This window comes from Biomphalaria glabrata, chromosome 1 (assembly GCF_947242115.1).
Source record: "Biomphalaria glabrata chromosome 1, xgBioGlab47.1, whole genome shotgun sequence".
In the NCBI taxonomy this organism is placed as follows: domain Eukaryota; kingdom Metazoa; phylum Mollusca; class Gastropoda; family Planorbidae; genus Biomphalaria; species Biomphalaria glabrata.
In genome coordinates, this window is record NC_074711.1 from 82,250,754 (window position 1) to 82,271,587 (window position 20,834).

General features: G+C 38.1%; 1 protein-coding gene across 2 annotated transcripts in view; it reads left to right on the forward strand.

Moving 5' to 3' along the window:
• Positions 1–17,315: 17,315 nt before the first annotated feature.
• Positions 17,316–20,834, forward strand: part of LOC106077196 (uncharacterized transporter slc-17.2-like) — a 36,398-nt gene continuing 32,879 nt past the window's right edge. The window contains exon 1 of one of the 2 annotated variants that reach the window (XM_056018117.1): positions 17,316–17,416. The gene's annotated coding sequence lies outside the window, so the exon portion shown is untranslated. Of the gene's footprint in view, positions 17,417–17,503; positions 17,666–20,834 lie in introns of those variants that run through there. The other variant, XM_056018116.1, reaches the window with a different exon arrangement.

The window sequence follows — 20,834 nt, forward strand, 5'->3', positions numbered from 1 at the left end:
AATCTCCAGCTATTAATATTAACAGTGATAGGTATTTATTTCTGCTGTGTCTGATTGAGAACTTCCATTTGTGATGGGTAATCTTCTTTAATGTTATGGATGTGCATGTTAGATTATTTTTGAAGTTGCATTGATCTAAAGTGTGATGATTGATTATTGATTAATAGTGAATAGTTGTAAAGGTTGTGTATTTTTATGAAAAAACTGCTTGCATAAGTAATTTAAAAAATTAGATTTTTCGCTTTCAGAAAAGACGGACGGACAGACAGGCCAGTCAAATCTAAAAGCGTCGTTTTCCCTTTCAGGGGCCGCTAAAAATTCAATAACTTTAAAAAATATACTTACTAAATATGAAACAAATAACAAAATTAAAAAATTGTACGTCTGATTACATCGCTCAGTCTTAATAACTAATGAATGAAGAATTAAAAAAGGAAAACTTTTTCATGTATAAATCTACTCAGAGAATATACAATTCTGGTTTAGTGATTTAGATCTAGACATGTTAACATTATAAGACAGTAGCCTAGACTAGAATACTGGATCTAGTTATAGATATGAGACAGAAGATTCTAGTTTGGTAATGTAGATACAGAGTTAGAAACCAAAAGACAGTAGTCTAGAACCGGGGTCGGCAACCTGCGGCTCGCGAGCCACATGCGGTTCTTTGGGTGTGAAGCTGCGGCTCTTTAGTTCTATACGCAAATATTATTTTTTTCAGCCACTTGTACTCGCTTATCACCATAACCCTCCCCCATTACACGCGTTTTCACTGTTGTCAGTTCCTCGGAAGCTCTCGGCCGTCGTCGCTTGTTTCTATGTAGTTTTTAATTCGCTTTCGATGCAAGACGAATATGCATCTTCACGTGCTTTGGCTGTGGCGTATAGTTTGTTGTTTCAAATAAATGAGTTAGAAGCGATTATCTTCTCAAACTTAGAAGCACTCTATAAGTAATGCTAATATGGCCAGCTTTGCAGTACCACTAGAAGTTGCACAAAAAAAGCAAACCATTTAGAGATGGTCAGTACACCAAAGAATGCTTCCTACGTGCATCTGAAGAACCGTTTCGTTATTTAAAAAAAACAAAACAGAAATCTTGGGAAAAAAAGGCAAAGATTTGACACTATCCGCTGAAACAGTACAAAATAGATTGGCTCAAATGTCTTCAAATGTAACATATTTGCAGGTGGAAGATATTCAACTTTCTTCTGCCCTATCACTTGATATAATTGAGTCTTGCAACATAAAAGACTCAGCACAAGTTGTCCTTTTTTTGTCAGGTATATGTCTTCCCAAGGTCGAAAGGAAGAACTTCAGGGTCTGATACCGCTATCGTGACAAACTAAAGGTGAGAATATAACGAATGCCATGCAAAAATACCTTGAAGACATTAAGATCAATTGAAATAAAATCGTTTAAATGCAAACTGATGGAGCTAGAAGTATGACGGGAGCAAATAAAGAGGCAACTACGATTCTTCAGAGCAAACCAAACCACGAAATTCTTACGTTTCACTGAATAATACACCACTCCGGCTGAAATAGTTGAGACCATAAATTTGATAATCAATATTGTTAACATCATCTTGTCAAATGCACTTCACCATTGTCAGTTTTAAAGACTTAAATGGAGACTCAGTATTCCGAGCTCCTTCTTCCCAATAAAGTTCGATGGCTGAAACGTTTTGCTTTGTGCTTGAATGGAATAAATATATTCCTAAATGAAAAAGGCATTAATCAGCCATAATTAGAGAACGACAAATATTTGCAAAAAAAATTACTTTATGGTTGATATAACAGAGAAATTAAATAACCTAAATCTAAAACTGCAAGAAAGGAAAACCCATTCAATGTTTTGGTAGAAGAATTTGTTTGTTTTGAAGAAAAATTAATTGTTTTTGCAGAAGATATTCAAAGCGTTAAGTTACTTCATGTTCAATGTCTAAAGCAGCATCACGATAAAATCAGTGAAACGTTTGACACAAATTACTTCAGCACAGTTATAAAAAAATCAAAGATGAATTTCTTGATAGATTTGAGCCATTCAAAACCAACAAAACCATTCTAGCATTCAGAGTAAAAATTCTCAACACAAATAGTAACGAAATCCACATTGATCCATTTGGAACTGATACTGGATCTCTAGAAACGCCTTTGATCGATTTAAAAAGTAAAGTTTTGTGGGGTGGAAAATTTACAGAGTTGAAAATCAAGTCGGAAGCGTTGGAAGTCGAGAATTGTATGTAAGTTATGCAACAAAAGTGGACAGTTAAAAGGAATGCCGAGACTTGATTGGACGCATGGAATAATCTTCCAAAATGCTACAGTAGGTTGAAGAAGTTGGCCTTTGGAGTGCTGACTATATTTGGATCGACATATACGTGCAAGCAACTGTTCTCTTGCATGAGTATAATTGAGTATAATTGAATGAAAAGTAAGAAGCTAAGTAACAAATGAAAATTTAGAGTCGTTTTTGAAACTAAAAAACAAGTTATGAGCCAAATGTATCCAAACTTTCTAAAACTAAGCAAAGCCATCGCTCCCACTGAATTTGTTTGCTCAATTGTTTGTTAGTGAAGTACAAGTTAGTAGTGTAAGTAAATGTTTAATTGCTTTAGTTGGTACCGTAATAAAAAAATAATTATCTAATAATGTCATATGTATATTATATAATTTGTTGTGAAAAACACTAATTATATATGAATAAATATATTCGTTTTTGTTTCATTAAATATTGTGTGAGTAGGCCTACTATTTATTGTTGGTAAGAAAAAAAATGTAAATTTTGTGGCTCTTTAAAAACTTTAAAATTGTGTAAATTCTAATTTTTGACTCAAAAGGTTTGCCGACCCCTGGTCTAGAACATGGCACTGAGTAAAATGTTCCGGAACATTTCTTTAACTCTTTAGTGATTATAATCGGGAACTTCCGCTGACCGCTGACGTGTGTTCAAGATATAGATCGTGTAGATCTCTAGACTAAATTTATAGAGGATTTTACTTTTTTTTCCCCTATCCCTTAGTCTATTGGGCCGTTGGGGCACCACGCAAGACTCGTCGACCGTTTTTCTCCATTCCTCTCTGTCTTTTGCCTTAGTTAGAATCTCTTTCAATGGCAGGCCCTTCCATTCTTTTATGTTGACCTCCCACTGCTTTCTTAGTCTGTCTCTTATTCTTTTTCCTGGTACTGTTCCCCGAATGAAGGTCTTTGCGAGCCCATTGTAATAAATATGGCCATAGATTTAAAGCTTGCGTTTTTTTTACGATAGTTAGCAGGTAGTCATGGGATCCAATCGCTGCAGTAACCCTGTCTCTAATCTCTTGGTTCGTGATTCGGTCTTTGAATGTGATACCTTGGACCCTTCTGTAGCATCTCAATTCCATTGCTAGGATCCTTCTCTCTAGCTCTGCAGTCAGCGTCCAAGACTCACAAGCATTTAAGAATGTGGCCATGACCAGGGAGCGCATCAGTCTAATTTTGGTGCCGAGGGCTAAGCCTTTGTCTTTCCATATTATTTTTAGTTTTGAAAGGGCTGCTGTGGACTGTGCTATTCTAGCCAGTAGTTTAGCTTTCGTTCCCTTATAAAGGATAGGGGGTACTGGAAAGGGGTAATACCTTTGATGGTCCGGCATGCTGCACCTTTAGGTGGACGGCCTCACTGGTCCCCTTCCAAACCCTAAATCTCTCGCATGTGGCTCCTAGAGCCACGCCCTGGAAAACTCTTCAGCTAACGGACTAAACCATGTGAGGGGTGGTGATAACGTCGCACCACAGGGCAATATGCTTTCTAGACTAAGGTCACCGGCCATGGTGGAAGAGTCCCAGGATGGACTACAACGGCCACATGTTCAGGACCAAGGCGAACCATCTAATTGGAGGTACTCAGCTGTGGTCAAGCATGGAGAGGGATGGGCGCCGCCATGCAAGTTTAGTCATAAACATAGCATAGAGGAAACTATGTACATACCTGTGGGTCTTTACACCTCGTTTAGCTGGCTGTGTGGTTGTGAAATGTACATAAGAAAGCTTTATCTAACCCTAAGCCTAAAAAAAACCAAGAGTACCAATGTGATCTGTAATCTACCAGTGATCCATTGTGGCAAGCAAGTAAGCATCTGGAACACGATCGCATCTCGAGGGACGTCTGATTAGCAACAACTTTATGTACCGGTAGTTTACAGCAAGTCAGGGTTAGCGTATGCGGGGTATATAGGAGTGTACAGGGGCGGAATGGGTATCAAAATCGGCCCGGGCATTTCTACACAATCAGGCTCACAAATTGCATATTATATGATGGGCATGCAAATCTAGACCTACCTGTCTTTAAAATCATTCTGTTACGTTTGAGTATCAATAACTGTACACATGCATACAGTAAGATCTATATTTTTGACTCCTACTAGATCTAGTAGCACTGTCTAAGGATGTAGGCTATTACATTATTTCCGAAAATTTGTCAGATTACACTGTATAGAGATTTTTTTAAACACGACTCACCGAGGGCCTTTTTATTAGAGTATTTTAAAACCTTTAAAAATTTAATACATAGTGGCATCTATGTGTTCCTTTCAGTGGCCCGAAGGCCCATTTGGGTATCGGCCCTCTGGGCCTTTGCCCATATAGTCAGTCCACACTGGGGGTGCATGATTTTGTTTATACTTATTTTGTACTTTGTGCGGGGTATACTTGAATGCGGGTTATATGAGTGAACAAATGGTATATACCGTTTTTCTCTTGTATTGTACATGTGCGTGGTGGATGAGGGCTAAACCAAGAGTCTCGGGTTTGAATCTCGGTGAAGACTGAAACTTAGAATTTCAGGATTTCTTGGACGCCCCTGAATTCAATTATCGATTGTGAAGTGTATCTTGTCCTTTTATTATAAAGCTACAAGTTCTACCCGTCTTTTATGGATGGAAACTGACTAGTTTGGCAGCAAATTCAATCAATGCTTTTGGGATTCGTTTATTTTTCACTACCGTTTCGCTGCTATATAAGATATTCTTCCATTGGTTGTCCGTATTTGGGCCCTAATACATAAATAGTTGAACTTATGACTTTAGACGTGACTGACACGTGTCCTAGTTAACGCCTTTTTGAATATAAAATAAACCAAGCGTGACAATTTGTGTAACGCCAACGTGCACTTTTAAAAAGCTATTAAAAAAAATAAGACTTAACTGGAATTCGGATATCTTTTAAAAAAAAAATGTTTAGTACACTAAGGTAGGGAGACTTGAAGGACGTTTTTTTTAGTGCCCCCTCAGGGGGGGGGGGGGGGGGTATGAGCTAATACACATGTAAATTTTTCTTTATCCCGCAAACATTCATTTCCATTACAAATATTTTCAAGCAGCAGTGAATCAGCCAAAAGAAGGTTCTGGTCCATTTATTCCAACACGATATCTATAAAGACGTTTTACATATCTGGGTTCTTGTCAGAAAGAGTGGGGGTGGGGGGTGGGGGGGGCATTGTTTTTGTAAGTGCTAGTTATTCTGATAATACCTCATATACTTTTACTCAGTGCTTTTTTTTTTCTAAAAAAAAAAATTGGTGCCAGTATTCAGTAATTTAGTGCCGGTACTCAGTGATTAGGTGCCGGTACTAGGTGATTAGGTGCCGGTCCTCAGTGATTAGGTGCTGGTACTAGGTGATTAGGTGCCGGTACTCAGTGATTAGGTGCCGGTACTCAGTATTTAGGTTCCGGTTCTAAGTGATCAGGTGCCGGTACTCAGTGATGGATTGCCTAACTTTTAAGTACTAGTTTATATTAATAATAAACGTTAAAATACAAGAAAAGTTATACATTTCTCCCCACATTCAAAAAGGTGCCGGTACACCGTACAGGTGCGTACCGTCATAAAAAGACCCTGCTTTAACTAATACATTTCCGTTCAAGGGCCGCCACGCCAGCTTATTTCTGCCCCCCCCCCCCCTTTTCGTGGAGCAGAACTGTTAGACTGGCTTGTCAGTCTTCCATCCTTCCTCTACCTGTTATTCGCATAGCTAGTTCCAATTCTAGAAGTTTCTATCGAGACGCCACGGTGAGGCTACTGGAGTTGAAATTCCCCGTTGTTAGCGCGGCCATCAGCCGCTTTTTAGCGGGGGGGGGGGGGGGGGGCAGGACCGAGGTGCGGTGCGCTACGTTTATTGTACGACCCAAACCAGTAATGGTCACTACTTTTAATTAACTTTCATACATGACTTTGGATGAAGAGCTCCTGGTTTTCACGTCTGTTTGATAAAATCATTTCCAAAAGCCGTTGGATAATGGCCCCTTCGACGCCGATTCCCTGCTGGACTAAACTAATATCTCTATTTTTATTTGTACAAATAATTCATACATCTGTTTGCACGTGTAAAACTTTTGGAGACGCTGATGAGTTTTACAATGATAGCAAGAAAAACGAGAAATTACTAGATGCTAAGTAGAAAAAAAAAATTATTTTGGGGAAGGTTTCCGTGCTGCCTTTTCAAAAGTTTTTTTTTTTTTTTGTAAATTTGCTCGCCTGAATTCGAACTTGAGGTCTCGAGCCTCTGTGATGTGTAGTTGTTGTGGTAGCTACCGAGTTATTCAAGTACTTAAATATTGAAGGTTTTAAAGTTAACTATTGTTAGTTTCAAATTTTCAAGCGAACAACTTAACTCTCTAAACAAGGCTTAGCTCAGCCTTAGCTTACTACATTTGTATTTAAAAACACAATTAATTACTAAAGACTAATAGATTAACTAATCGTATAGACTTTATACTATTCCAATGATGGGTCCTTAGATCTAGACTTAGAAGACGGTGCGCTGTGCCTGAACATTCAACTCTTGAATGAACAGGGCCTACATGCGGAAATACCTGAAGTCTGTTCAAGATAAACATTTTTCTTAACAAATTAAAATTATTTTTTTTTAATTTGAAAATAAAATATAAATGTCAAACTAGACTTACTAGCTAGTAATTCTTTTCCCATTAATATGCAAAAACTGTCAGATTTCTTGGAAAATCGTTAGAGCCGATTTCGAAAACCGTGTTCACATTTTGGTGGTTTGGGTTGTAGAATGTAGTTTTGTCATGGACTACATTTAATGGTATATGTATGTCATTTTTTTTGCAAAGCTTATTGTAAAAGAAAAGAAAATATCGGTTTATTGTAGGTGCTACCCAATGATCAGGGGAGAGAATAAGTAAAAGTATATTCTATACAGGACCATACACTCAGTGAAGATTTGAGGCACGACAAAACCATATTCTTTTTTATTATTATTTCCCTTGTCTAATGAGTTCTTTGGTAGAAGAACACTCAGAACAGAGTTACAGACAGTAAAGGCGTCGACATTTGAAAGCACTGCCAACTTCCCGGGGATGCAGAACGTACTCCTCTTGCTTCTCCTTTCAGGATCTAAATTTTAATTATAAAGATTATTTTTCTCTTTCTCTAGTTCTAATGGCTTTAGCACATTCTAAGTACAGCTGTGTCTACATAGGTAGTTATGGTACAAATGTGTGATTCTGCTTTACCTAAATTGTTCAGTTGATGAAGATTATAGAGATTTATGATCACAAATCGCTAGAAATCTGCATTAAAACTAAACAAAACATCTACTAGTACCTCCCTGGGGGATGGGGGAGGGGGATGTACACATTTCACGAGGAAGGAATTTGTATGTTATACATAGAGATTTGTCAAAAAAATTAAGGCTTCTACTGTTTTACATACTTTTGTACTTGACAGAGATGTATCTTCTTGACGATACCTAATAAATAATTGGTTTGAGGACTTTGATGGCTACCTGGTTGTGTGGTATGTGCTCTGGACTATCGTCTCGGTTGTCCAGGGTTTGAGCCCTGCCAAACCCCCCCCCCCCCCGTGTTCTACGTGAGGTCGGGCTAGGATGTAATATTCTTAAGTTTTTACAGAATATCCCAAACATGTCAAACAGGACGAAAGTGTAATAAGAGACGTTGCATATAATACAATAAGGAAAAGTTTTTCTAAATATTTATTAATATAAATTTATATATTTATTAAGATGAATACTGGCAGAGGCGTAGTGAGCACAACGTGAGACCAGAGCAAAAAACTTTATTGGCGCCGCCCCCCTCATTTCCAATGAACATCACATAGAAAATATAGGCTTGTAAATAAAAAGTGCTTAATAATAATATAAGTCAAATAACCTTAAAATATATGACAATTATATCTACAATAATTATACTATTTTTACCGCCTCCCTGAGGGTGGCTCCCGGTGCATCAGTCCCCCCTTGCCACTACCCCCACTACGACGCTGAATACTGGTGGCGTGCCTTGTCAAAGATATCAATTAGTTCTAATTCTGAATAAAAAGCTCGTTTTCATCCAAATTTCTTTCAAATTATAAACCTCAACTCTATGTAACATAAATCACGTTTCAAAAATCCCCTTTCAGGCCTTGCGATCTACTGGGCAGACGATGTAAAAGTCTTCTGTTTCTGTGGACGTCGGTTAACAAATGTGTCAGTTCAACGACCAACAGCCTTTACTTTACCCCAACTAACATTAGAGCTGGGTGGACTCGGAGGTGCTAGAAAATTAAAAATCCCAGTCTTCACCAGGATTTGAACTCGTGACCTCTCTGTTCGGAAGCCAAGCGCCTCCAAATAAAATGAACTCAAAGCAAAACTCTTTCGTAGAGGTATAAAGTTTCAGCTTTCAGATCTTGGTGTCTATAGGGCAGATGATGTTTCTGTGGCTTACGTTAACGAGGGTGTCATGTGGCCAGCACAACGACCAACCGCCTTTACTTTTCCCCAACTACTGTCAGGTACCCACAAGAGCTGGATGGACTCAGAGGCGCACAAGGATCCCTAAAATTAAAAATCCCAGTCTTCACCAGGATTCGAACCCGGGACCCCCGGTTCGGAAGCCAAGAGCTTTACCGTTCAGCCACCGCGCCTTCGTTGAGGTATATTATAGACTTAAAACAAGCATGCCAAAGCAGACTCGCCATGCTTGGCCCCTGGAGCTCAGTGACATCAGACGGCTGTATCAAAGCACCGTTACGGCCATTTCACCATCACCACACACATCATGTGAAAGCTCTCAGGCCCTTCTTCACACTTTAGCCTTTCGTCTTTTTTCCGGTCACGACAAGAGCCTTACGGTATGTCCACGCGCCAACACACACAAGAATTGATTAAGACACTACTGTCCTGTTCTCCAACTGGATTTGAATATCGTAACAAATCAAATGGATGATTTTAGACGTCGTCAATGATATAGAAAACTTATGTTAAAAAAAATTGACCGACTTTGCGTACAAGGTTGAAAATTAAATCTGTAATTTATATATATATTATATACGTAATGTAAGGTACGCAATTAGAGTTAGTTTCACGAATGTTAAAATTGACATAGATAGTTCCCCTTTAATTTTCAGAGATTACTCCTATTTAAGATTTCAATCAGGATATAGTCGAAACTCCTAAAAATCACAAACACTGCAAAACGTAGGTGATATTGGTAAAAATAAAATTTGAAAACTACTTGGAAATATTAAAACATCATACGTACTAGAGGTAAAACACATTTTTTTTTCTCATCTTTTTGGAGAATCAAATGAAATATTAATAAGCAAAATATGAAATATAATAGAAAAGAAAAACAAAAAAAAAAAAAAGCTTATAACTTTTCCAATATTACAGACGTTACTTCTGAAATGAAGATAATTATGTTGTTATACTCTAATGGCACTAGGGTGGAAGGAGCATGTGTATAAAATTGTCCCAGCATATGTAATAAGAAAGGTGACTTTATCTTTATTTCTTTCTGAGTATTTTATTAGGTTTTGTTTATCTAGCTGTAAATTATGGTTTAGTGTTCTAAGCATTACTGCTACTTTGCTTTTTAGTCTTCTATTCTGCAGGGTCTCTGAAATTTAGTGATTTTACTAACGTTTTTTTTTACTTTAATCTAATGTTAATTTTCTTTGAGTCTTGTTTTGTCAGGTAAAAGAAATAAGATTGCGAAATTTCAGCTTGATCAGAGATTTGGTGCCGGAGAAATAATGTGTACAAACCTTTTACCAGACAAACCGTGAGTTGGTATAAACTTTGTAGTAAAAATGTAATGAATTAAAAACTAAATGATATGTATTTGAAAGTCTCAGACAATCAATCCTATTAAAGATGTATAAACATAGAGAGTCTACAGTATCCACACCATTAACATCATCGACACCATTGATAGAACTATTTGGTATAAAACAGGTACGTTTTAATCAGCATAGGGCTAAAGGGGAAACAAATTTCCTATAAGTAACTAATTGGAAAAAAAATTATTGTTATTTTTTTTAAATTGATGAGTGTTTGTACAAGTATAACTACACCATAAAGAGTCTTTAAAAAATGTCTTGTGTGTTTTATATAACATTTGTTATAGATATGGAATGTACTCAAATCTTTACTATCAAGTCACGTTTCACTGTACTGTGCAGCCCTGGTTGTTGTTGCAAATGCAAAGCTTATATCAACACTCTGTCTGTCTGTCTGTCTGTCTGCTTAGGTGGAATCTTGTTTCTCGGATCATGTTGAAGTTTCGCACAATTATTTATAGTACCTAACAAAACATGAATCAATACAAAAAATCAACTAATTATTTATGAATTAGTTGTAATTAATAATTATTTTTTTGATTCAAAAAGGGAAATACATTTTACAATATTAAGATATATGGATGTAAGCGTGCAGTTCTTTCCCCCTTTATTTCAGTATTTTTAATTTTAATTTACTTGTTACTTCAATTTCGCTTCAGAACGTCTAATATGAAATCAAAACAAGATTCTGTTGCTGTGGTCTCCTCAGTTGCCCCAATATGACTCAAAACATGGATGTTTTGTGGTTAAAGGGGAGGGGAGAGAGATACCCCTTTCAGACCTTGCGATCTATATGAGCAGACAATGTAAAAGTCATCTGTTTCTATGGCCGACGGTGAACGAGGTTGTCAGGCACACATTAGAGTTTGACGGACTCGAAATTCCAGCCTTCTTCAGGATTCCAACGAACTGAACATTTGTATAAAATAACACTTGCTCACTTAGTTCCTATTTTACAAACAGTTTATGTTACCACTTGCTTTCTCAAGAGACCTCAAAAACTGCGTGGACATCCTTAGTGTCCTGATGACCCCTAATGACCAGTGTCCACTATTCGTCTCTGTTGCCTGTCAGCCTTAAGTTATACTGCACTGAACGACGCCCATCTTGATTGTTTCTTTGTCCTCTTCACTTTCCTCCACAGATATTTATAAATACTATGTTTGTGTGTGTGTGTGTGTTTAGTTCAATCTAGTCATGCGTTAACCAGTGACTTAAATTCTGCCAAGTCTACGGTTTTCCTGGCTAGCTCAGGCAACCCTTCCATGCTCTAATAGCACTAGGGAAGAAGAAGTATTTGTACAAATTTGTCCTAGCATATGGGACGAGGAATGTCTTTGTGTCTTTCAGAGTATTTTATTAAATTTTGTTTTTGTATTTGAAGATTACGGTTCAGTGTTTTATGTATGATTGCTACTTTACTTTTGAGTCTTCTGTCCTGAAGGCTTTCTAAATTTAGTGATTTGACTAAAGGTGTTATCTGTCCACTATACTTACCTCTTTGCCTTAAATGGCTCAGTGTTTGTGTGTGTGTGTTTGGGTTTATGTGTGTGTATTTAGAGGAAAGAAAGACACATTTAAGGTACCATTGCTGACTCCTTTACAACTGACAAGAACAAAACTGTTGTGTTGCATAATACTCCTAGAAATGCCAGATGTATATATTGTATATCCAGGATGATGAACTCTATGAGACATTGATCCCTTCATTTCCTGAACTAATACCAACGGATCTGCTGGTGTGTTTTACATCTGATGCATACCGTGCCTGGCATTCAATGTACAGTGGGGTAGCTATGGAGGGGGATAGAGGATAGGGGGAGAATAGGAAAATCCCCCCAGGCCCCCACTTTAGGGGTCCCCAAATGAGTGTTCGAATTTTTTTACCTTAAATGTTAAATATTACCCCATTATCTCATGTCGTGATATCGAATGTCAAAATGCAGGGGCCCCTAAAGAGGTCAAGTTCCCCGGGCCCCAAATGATGGCAAATTCCTAGCTACACCACTGTCAATGTATTTGATGCTGGGCATCACAAAACAAGAAGAAACCAATATTTACAATCTATTATCAAGGCTATCAAGCTTTTTAGAATACCTCTATTCAAGTCACACTTTCGCATTGGAAAAGGGGCGGGTGGACACGGATCTCGAAAACGGTTCGAACGATTTTCTAGAAATTTGACAGCTGCTGTACTTCGTTGAGAAAAGACCTATTAGCTAGCTGGCCACACAGGGAAAACTCTGGTTTGACCGTAATATTTTTACAAAGTATAAAAAGACCATATTTTAAATTTGGCTAGAGAACTAGCACATCTTCATTTGAAACAGGCTCTACTTCTACGGCTATTTCCTCCATTAGGCTCTGTTCGTTAAACAGTTTTTAACAAATTTATGTTTGGGAATTTATATTCTAAATTTAACATTCATTAATAATTAAGAGCAAAACAGTCGCTCTACAAGTTGTATAAAGGAGGGATTGTCTTTTAAATTTTTAAAAATAAATTTATCTTGTTTATTGCACAAATTCCATCCAAAAGTGTTGATACATTTCTATACATAGTAGTCTACCTCCTGACACCCAGAACTTACTCAATGACACTAGCCTGTTTGCTTCTGACAACAAATAATAGGAACAATTGTATTTTCAAATATGCACTGTTTCTAAATTGTACGTGTTCAAGGAAGCGTATCGGCAGTCTGTGTTTTTCAACAACATCAAAAAAATAAAATAAACACAACACAGTTTGAGGGAGGTGGGGGGGGGGGTGCGGGAGTAACGTACGAGGGAGTGGGGCTGGGTCTGGGGGAATAGGGAGCCAACGTCGCGTTTTGAATAACAACTTCGCTTTTCAGTCTGCCACTCTTTACACTGACTTTCAACACGAGCTGGTAATGTGATTTGTTTTGCACCTAGTCTGTAAGTAGAACAGTAAAAGTACATGGCACGGGCGTTCTAAATACAGATCTAGGGATAAAACATGGCAGCATGTGTCAGATCTATTTAGTAGGAGGATAAAAAGGAATCTTAATATTTGTGACTTTCCCAGCCACTGGGGCGTGACTGGGGGTCTATTCTTTCATTACAGTTAATGATTTTCTCACTTTCAATTTATATCTATATAGTTACACTATATGGAAAATGGTTTCTCTCTCTCTCTTTCTCTCTCTCTCTCTCTCTCTCTCTGTATGACTGCCTGGTCCAGTGGTATGCGCTCTGGACTGCCGATTGAACGGTCCTGAGTTTGAACGCAACCTTTATCTCCCGCCAGTATACGAGAGGTTTGGGCTAGGTTGTGTTATCCAGGACAGATATCTGACAGGTGAAATAGAACAAACTTGTATTGCAGTGCACCTTAGTTACCTCGCTTTGCTGCTACCTAAAGTTTGACGCATAAATTGAATGTAGCCCAATGAAGAGTGAAAAAAAAATGTTGACATTATTTTATTTAAAATATGGTTCTCCCAGCAAATAATGATGGTAGGAGTCAAAAAGTACAATGTAAATAATTTACTTTGCAGAGCCTTCGCTAAAAACATTAATAAAGTAGGTTTATAGGTATTAATAAATAGATATTGTCCTGTTCAATAAAATGTGCTGGCTTCGATAGAGCTGGAAAGACGAAGATGAGCATTCTTTTATGTCCTCTTCTCATCGCTTTCTCTGTCTGCCTCTTCTTCTTTTTCCTGGTACTGTTCCCTAAAGGAAGGCCCCTAAGACCTTGTCATATGTCCATAGAGTTTTAGTTTACTTTTTATTTTTAAGATAGTTATAGGTCATCATGGGGTCCAATCGCTGTTGTAACCCGGTCTCTGATTTCTTGGTTTGTGATGCGGTCTTTAAATGTGATACCTAGGATCCTTCTGTAGCATCTCAATGCCATTGCTAGAATGAGTAGAATCCTCCTCTCTAGATCTGCAGTCAAATTTCGATTCACGGTGCCCCCGCTGCGGGGAAGAAGAGGAAACCGTGCCTCATATTCTGTTTGACTGCCCCAGACTTGATGATCTCCGTCTCGACAGGTCTGGGAAACCAAAAATTCTCGACCTGTATGGCGACATTTATGCACTACGCAAAACAGCAGGGTTTCTGACCAGGGCTTTTGCAAGAGAGGATTTAAGCCTCTCAAGCCCTCACTCAAATGGAGTTTGATGATGATGATGAGATCTGCAGTCAGCGTCCAAGACTCACAAGCTTATATGCTTATTAATGTTTTCCACATTAAAACTAGCATTACTTCAGAAATACGTATCCAAGCCTGTGACTACATCAGAAATAGCACGTGGAAGTCTTCTGTAAAACTCTAACTACCATATTTTTTAAGACGATAAAAAAAACACGAAACAATTAATTATTATACAATAATTATAATTAAAACAATTTTTTTTCAAGAAACAGACGAAATAAATAATACATTTTTCGGGATAATTTGTTTGTCTCTAAAACCATTCGGCGCCCCTCTACGAGTGATACTCGGGGCATGATGCACCCCCTCCCTTATTAAGCCTCTGGTCTCTGTTTTCCTAAAGTTTCCATATCACATCTATATTGTTTACTGCTAGCCCACTGCTAGATGTTAAAAGTTGTTGAAAAAAAGAGATAATAGTAAATGTGAAGGATCCTCGAAGAGCAACTGGTTTCCTGTTGCTGTTTATTGTTCTACCTAAAACTTTGTAACGCTGTGAACACACAATAGGCCATTCTATGGGAAATAAGAATTTGCATGTCCCCCATAATTCATCCAGACTTCTGACATTAAATTGAAGACATCAAAACTTATATGGCGAATTCTTGTCATTTAGTTTTACCAGAGATTCTGCAGACCATTTTATTAATCCATTATCTATGTTTTTGTTGTAAATCTGTCATTTTATGTTAGTATCAGTTTCTTCTCTTTATAGTATATCAATATTCCCAAGTCCATCTTGTCATTTGAGTGTATTCTTTATTGAATTTTCTGTCTATGGACCACATCTCTATGACTCTTTATTGGCCTCATAATGCTTTCAAGATATGAATTATTAAGTCTCTATATCGCTCTTTTTCTGTCTTTCGCTCATTCTCATTCTCTCTTTCAATCATTCTCTCTCTGACGGTTGAATGTTTCTTTTCTCTTTTTTCTTTTTATTTAACTCTCGGTCTCTTTTGTCAAAAAAAAAATAAAAATATTTGTCCAGTAATACAACACCAAACACTCACTCACATTCACAGACTTTTACAGACACTTAGCTGTCTCCTATCACATATACTGTCTGTCGTTCACACACACAGTCTCTCTCTCTCTCTCTCTCCCTCTCACACACAAATCTAATCTCTTTCACACACACAGTTTCTCTCCCTAACACACACAGAGCCGGTCCTAACTATTGCCTTATGCAAAACGGCTTGCGCGGAGCCTAGTCAGGGCGGGAAAAAGCATAATGTCAAATTTATATTTTGTTTTAGAAAATACATTCGTCTTTGCAATAAATTTTTGATAATGCTGTTTATTTTTAATCGCACGTGGGATTGTCACCCCAAAATGTCAATTTAGTCCATTTTTTTTCAGGAGATTTTTATGAGTTTTCAGGAGATTTTAACAATATCATGAGATTTCAGGAGGTCCTGGAAAATCAGAATGCCACAGAAACCCTTTTATTATATATAAGTGATAATTATTTAATTTAATAATTTACACCTAGAAATAGCGCGGGGGTCTATGAAAGTGCGGGGCCCATGAAAGTGCAGGGCCCATGAAAGTGCGGGGCCCTCTGCGGCCACATAGGTTGCCTTGGCCTAAAGCCGGTCCTGCACACACACACACACACACAGGTTCTCTCTCTCACACCAGTCTCTTACACAAAACATAGGCTCTCGTTTACACAGGTATATAATGTTTCTGTCACACACAACCTATCACACAAACACTCTCTCTGTCTCTGACACAGTCTCTCTCTCTCTCTCTCTCTCACACACACACACACAGTCTTTATCTCTCTGTTTCTCAAACACATGCCACAAAATCTAATTAATGTTCTGTAATTCATAAATTCCTCTTCTCCTAATTATCTATAAATAGATGACATTGTATAGACAGTCATTTTCCTTGTTCTCAGTACAACTCGGCAGTCACGCCTCCTCCCTTCCAAATACTTCATAGCACCCCCCCTGTCCACCCCCCCCCCCCCCGCACACACATAATCATCCTAAGTTTCGATATTGCTATTGGAGACAGCCAACTAGATGTTTTATTCATAGGTCAGGCCAGCTTCACTATTTGGAGGCATTACGGGCTTAGATTAGCTTGAGACGAAGCCAGTCAGTACATACTAGATGCAGGGTCATTAGCTACGGTTACGTTCAGAAAAAAACAAGTCTCTCTCCTTCTCTCTCTCTCTCTCTCTTTTCTGTCTCTTTCTTTCTTTCTCATAGACGATGTCAATATTAAAACAAGCAAACTATAAAAATACTTTAAAAAAAACAAAAAAACTATAGCTCTCACTAATGTAGAAGTTATTTCCCTTTTCGATATCAAACAAAATAATTAATAACCAAATATTTATTGACTAATTGGTTAATTCTTCTTAATTGTTTAACGTTTCAGCTAGATCCGAGATTGGGTGTGGGAGAAAAAATGTGGACAAGAATCTAAGGGGAGAAAATCTCACATATTAAGCAAAATTTCTGAATTCTGTCGGATTATTCCCCTTGTAGGTATCAAACAAGAACATTAATTACAAGTGATTAATTGACAGATTGGTTACATTTTTTAAATTAATTCATGTTTTGTTTGGTACAATGAAACTATTTACAAGGTTTCAACTTGATTTGAGAATCGGTGTCTGAGAAATAACGAATTTAAACTTTGTACCAGACAGAGTGAGTTGATATAAGTTTTGTAATAACACTTTAAAACAATCAATAAAAAAAGATCGTACATTTCAAACAAAAGTGAACTCACACAAAAGATAGTCTTTGAAATAAAAGAGCACATCCAGACAGATCGATCTCAACTACTGTAACATAATGTTCAAGCAGGGTTATAAAAAAAGAATTAACTGTTTCATTAATTGTCATGACCTTGCACAAACTGTTGCCACGACTAATGTTATTTTCAACATCCATTATAAATGTTGTTACTAACATTCTCACGCCTGCTACTGAATTTTGCTACACGCTTCATATTTTTTCTTAGTTTATAAAATAACATATGATATAGATCTTAAATTCATTACTAGTCTTTACGAAACTGTAAGATTTTTTTATAAAACCGAGAGATATGGGAAATAACTTTTTCTGACTTTAAGCAAAGGTAAGTTAGAAGAATTTAGTAGCTGATATTGCTATTGTCGTCTCCTGCTGTGCAATGCAAGCCAGTGTGTGACACAGAAACCTAACACACCCTGACACACACATATACATTCCCACCCTTGTTTGTGTATATTGTGTAATAAATACTAATTCTTGGATTCTATGTTTGCTATCTGATAATTCGAACTCGAAAGTAGATATGAATCCATTTCTTCAAACACCCACAGAGAAGAGTTCAGACTGGAGTCAAGTATGTATTGTATTCCTTTACTATCAAACATAATGAGAGCAAATGTGTACATCGTTTAATATAACTTTATTATAGCCATGAAAACTGAAATTTCTAGTTGTCACATTGCCGGTCTGTGTGATAGTGTTAGAGGCGCTGTTCCCCAAGGGGCCGTTACATAATAAATGGTGTGTCCCGCACATTTAGCCTGATATAGAAAAGAAAAATGGCGGGGGGTCTTAGTAGATCTATACGCAGCCTCTTGCCGCGAGTCTGGCTCACCCGCCAGACAAAACAGTGTACACTGTTTTCATACAGGCCGGTGAGAGTGTGACAGGTGGGGAAATGTGACGTGTGTTTGGCGCGTTTTATGTCTAGGGGATGATTATTTTTAAGGCTATCACACACCAACCTATCAGCATATGAATCGGGAGCAGACACGCAACGAGACAAGCAATGAAAGATAGATACAAAAGTTAAAAATGAAGAATATTTATTTACATAAATATACATATAAGAATAAAAAGGGGGAGGGTTTGCATCTATTTCTAAATAATACTAGATATAATCATCACTCTTGCACTTAATAAGAGAGTATGTCACTTTGTCCTCTGACTTAGCTGGTTGTCCTGTTGATGTCGCAGCTGGCTGTGTTCCTGGCTTGAGGTCCTGCAGCTGGAGGTGGCGCTCTAGCGGATAGAGGGACGCCGGAGATATAGTTCTTGTGGAGTCTCAATCCCCAAAATCTAATATCTGTAGTGGGCACAGTAGGGCGGGTGGCCGGCTACCGTGGTCACAAGGTTACTGCGGGCAGAGCTGATCTGCCGTGGGCACTGTAATGAGCAGGATCTGTCCAGTGAGTTGCAGAGGGTTGACGTCTCGCACAGATCTGAGCCTATAGGGACGTCGCACCTAATAAGTTGACAGGTGGGCTGTCGAATAGGCGGGCAAGGCCGATAGCGCCAAGTAGTAGAGTTGAGAAGATCTCAGTAGGTAAGTGCAGTGCCGAATAGGACTAAGCACATAGGCAGTAGGTGATTCTCGATAGCAAATAAATAGGCAGACACCTGAGGGAGGCTGCGGATAAATAAAGACAAGTTAGGACATGTCTCTCATGCATCTTATCGATGCCCTCGACTGAGGTGCATTCGTCAGATTGGTAAAATTGCTTTTGAGCACAAAAGGGAGATGATGACAAATGGGATTTGGAAAATAGATGGCAGATAGTAGCAATATAGAAATGTACATAAAAGGGAAAGTAATAATATAAAAATGTACATAAAAGGGGAAATAATAATCTCAAATAAACAACACAAGTTGGAAGAGAAAAAAAGGGGGGGGGGCGATGGTCCGGGACCATGACGGTTTGTTTACATATGACCGTCGGCCGAGAACAATGGAGCGCGCTTGAATGGAGAGTGTCCGTTCAAGGGGCGCAACTCTCGTTAGAGTAAAATGAGAAAAGGGGAGATAATTCATGTACTCCTTTCTAGACGCAGTGTTAATGCGCTAGTAAAATTATCAAGGCGGTCAACCGAGATAAAGGAAATAAAATAAGATGTACACATATATACATGGTCGCATCAACGATCAATTGAGCAACGTAGCATTAATAGATTAATGCAATACATAAAATATACATTAGCCATGTTCATGTTTTCTACTTACGACAGTGAGAAATACACAATGCACTAATTAAATATAAATGAAATAATAAACTACACATGGTAATATCCAGTGGAAATAGCACAAGAGTAATTAAGATGGAACTTGTGATTAAGTTCGGCTTACCACCAGGTATTCCTCTAGGAGTAAGAATGTATGAAGTAGTCCAGACTCGATTGACAGCGATAGAGAAATAAGAGGGTCTGATTTGATTTGGATCTACTTTATATAGGCCTGGATAATGCGGGCGGAAACAGGAAATGTCCTAGGCTTAGAATTATCTTATACGTGGGTGGATTTTGACTTGAGATGGGAGTCGCACCTTGGAGTACCACGCGGTGTTTTGACTCGAGTAATCTCCAAGATCAAAGAGAGACGCGGGAGAAGGGGGGGGGGGGAGTGACTTGCATTCCACACAAGGTGGTGTCATCTGCGCCCGTCAGACATCCGGCCGGTACGATCAAAGAGAATGTGTCTATCTTTGCCCCGGTCAAGGGAAGATAAGTCGAAAGACGCGGCCTAGCTATCTCCAATGTGGTCAACTAAGTCTAGCCTGGAGGGGAAAAGGTGGTGCGGGTGGAGAATTTGGGGGTAGAATGGGGAAATAACTAAACTAAAATAAATAAATAATGAATAATAATAATTAATGCTGTGATAAATTTGAGTGACTCTGACAGCGAGTTTTTGACTTGTCACAGAGAGGGAGCTCTTGTTCAATTTTGCTGGCCTAGAGTTCCTCGAGCCGAAGGCTCAACTCTACCTGACAGTTTAAGAAGTCCTGCTCAGTGGAGAGGTACACACCTACTGAATTGTGATGAGAGGTTCTATCTTATCTTCTTCTTATCTTATATAATACAGACGTTACTTCAAAAAAGAAGATGATTACGTCATACGAGTCATACATTTAGTCGTCCATGTTAACCAATGACTCAAATTCTGCTAAGTCATTGGTTTTCCTGGCTGGCTCAGGCAACCCATTCCATGCTCTAATAACACTAGGGAAGAAGGAGCTTTGTTTTCAGTGGAGTGTCACAATGCCTAAGTCATCTGCTGTAGTTCTACAGTTTATGCAAAGCGAGTTTAAAAGCGGGACTTATTTTTTTTTTTTTTTACAGGTCCAATATTATCAACAACTACTACCCTCGGGTTTAGAAATATGTGTGCGTGTTGTTTTTAAGTAATAACTAGAGCTACTACTGGAAAGACAAGAAATTAGAATTAGCATGAATTAAAAGCATTACAAGCAAAGGAGATAATTTATATTTATACAGTACTTGACAGGGGCGGACTGGCTATATGGGCAAACGGGCAAATGGCCCGGTGGGCCGGTACCAAAAGGGCCGGTCTGGTCGCGACCAAAGAAAAAAAAATTCAATGCAGAAAACGTTTTTTAAAAAAGTGACAGCAGCAAGACACAAAGGCCCGAACACGTTTTCTTCTTGTTGCCTTTTTTTTTTTTTTTAATTCTTATTACAATTAATTTTGTTTGAAATTCAACAGGAATATCATTTTAAGAATTACACTA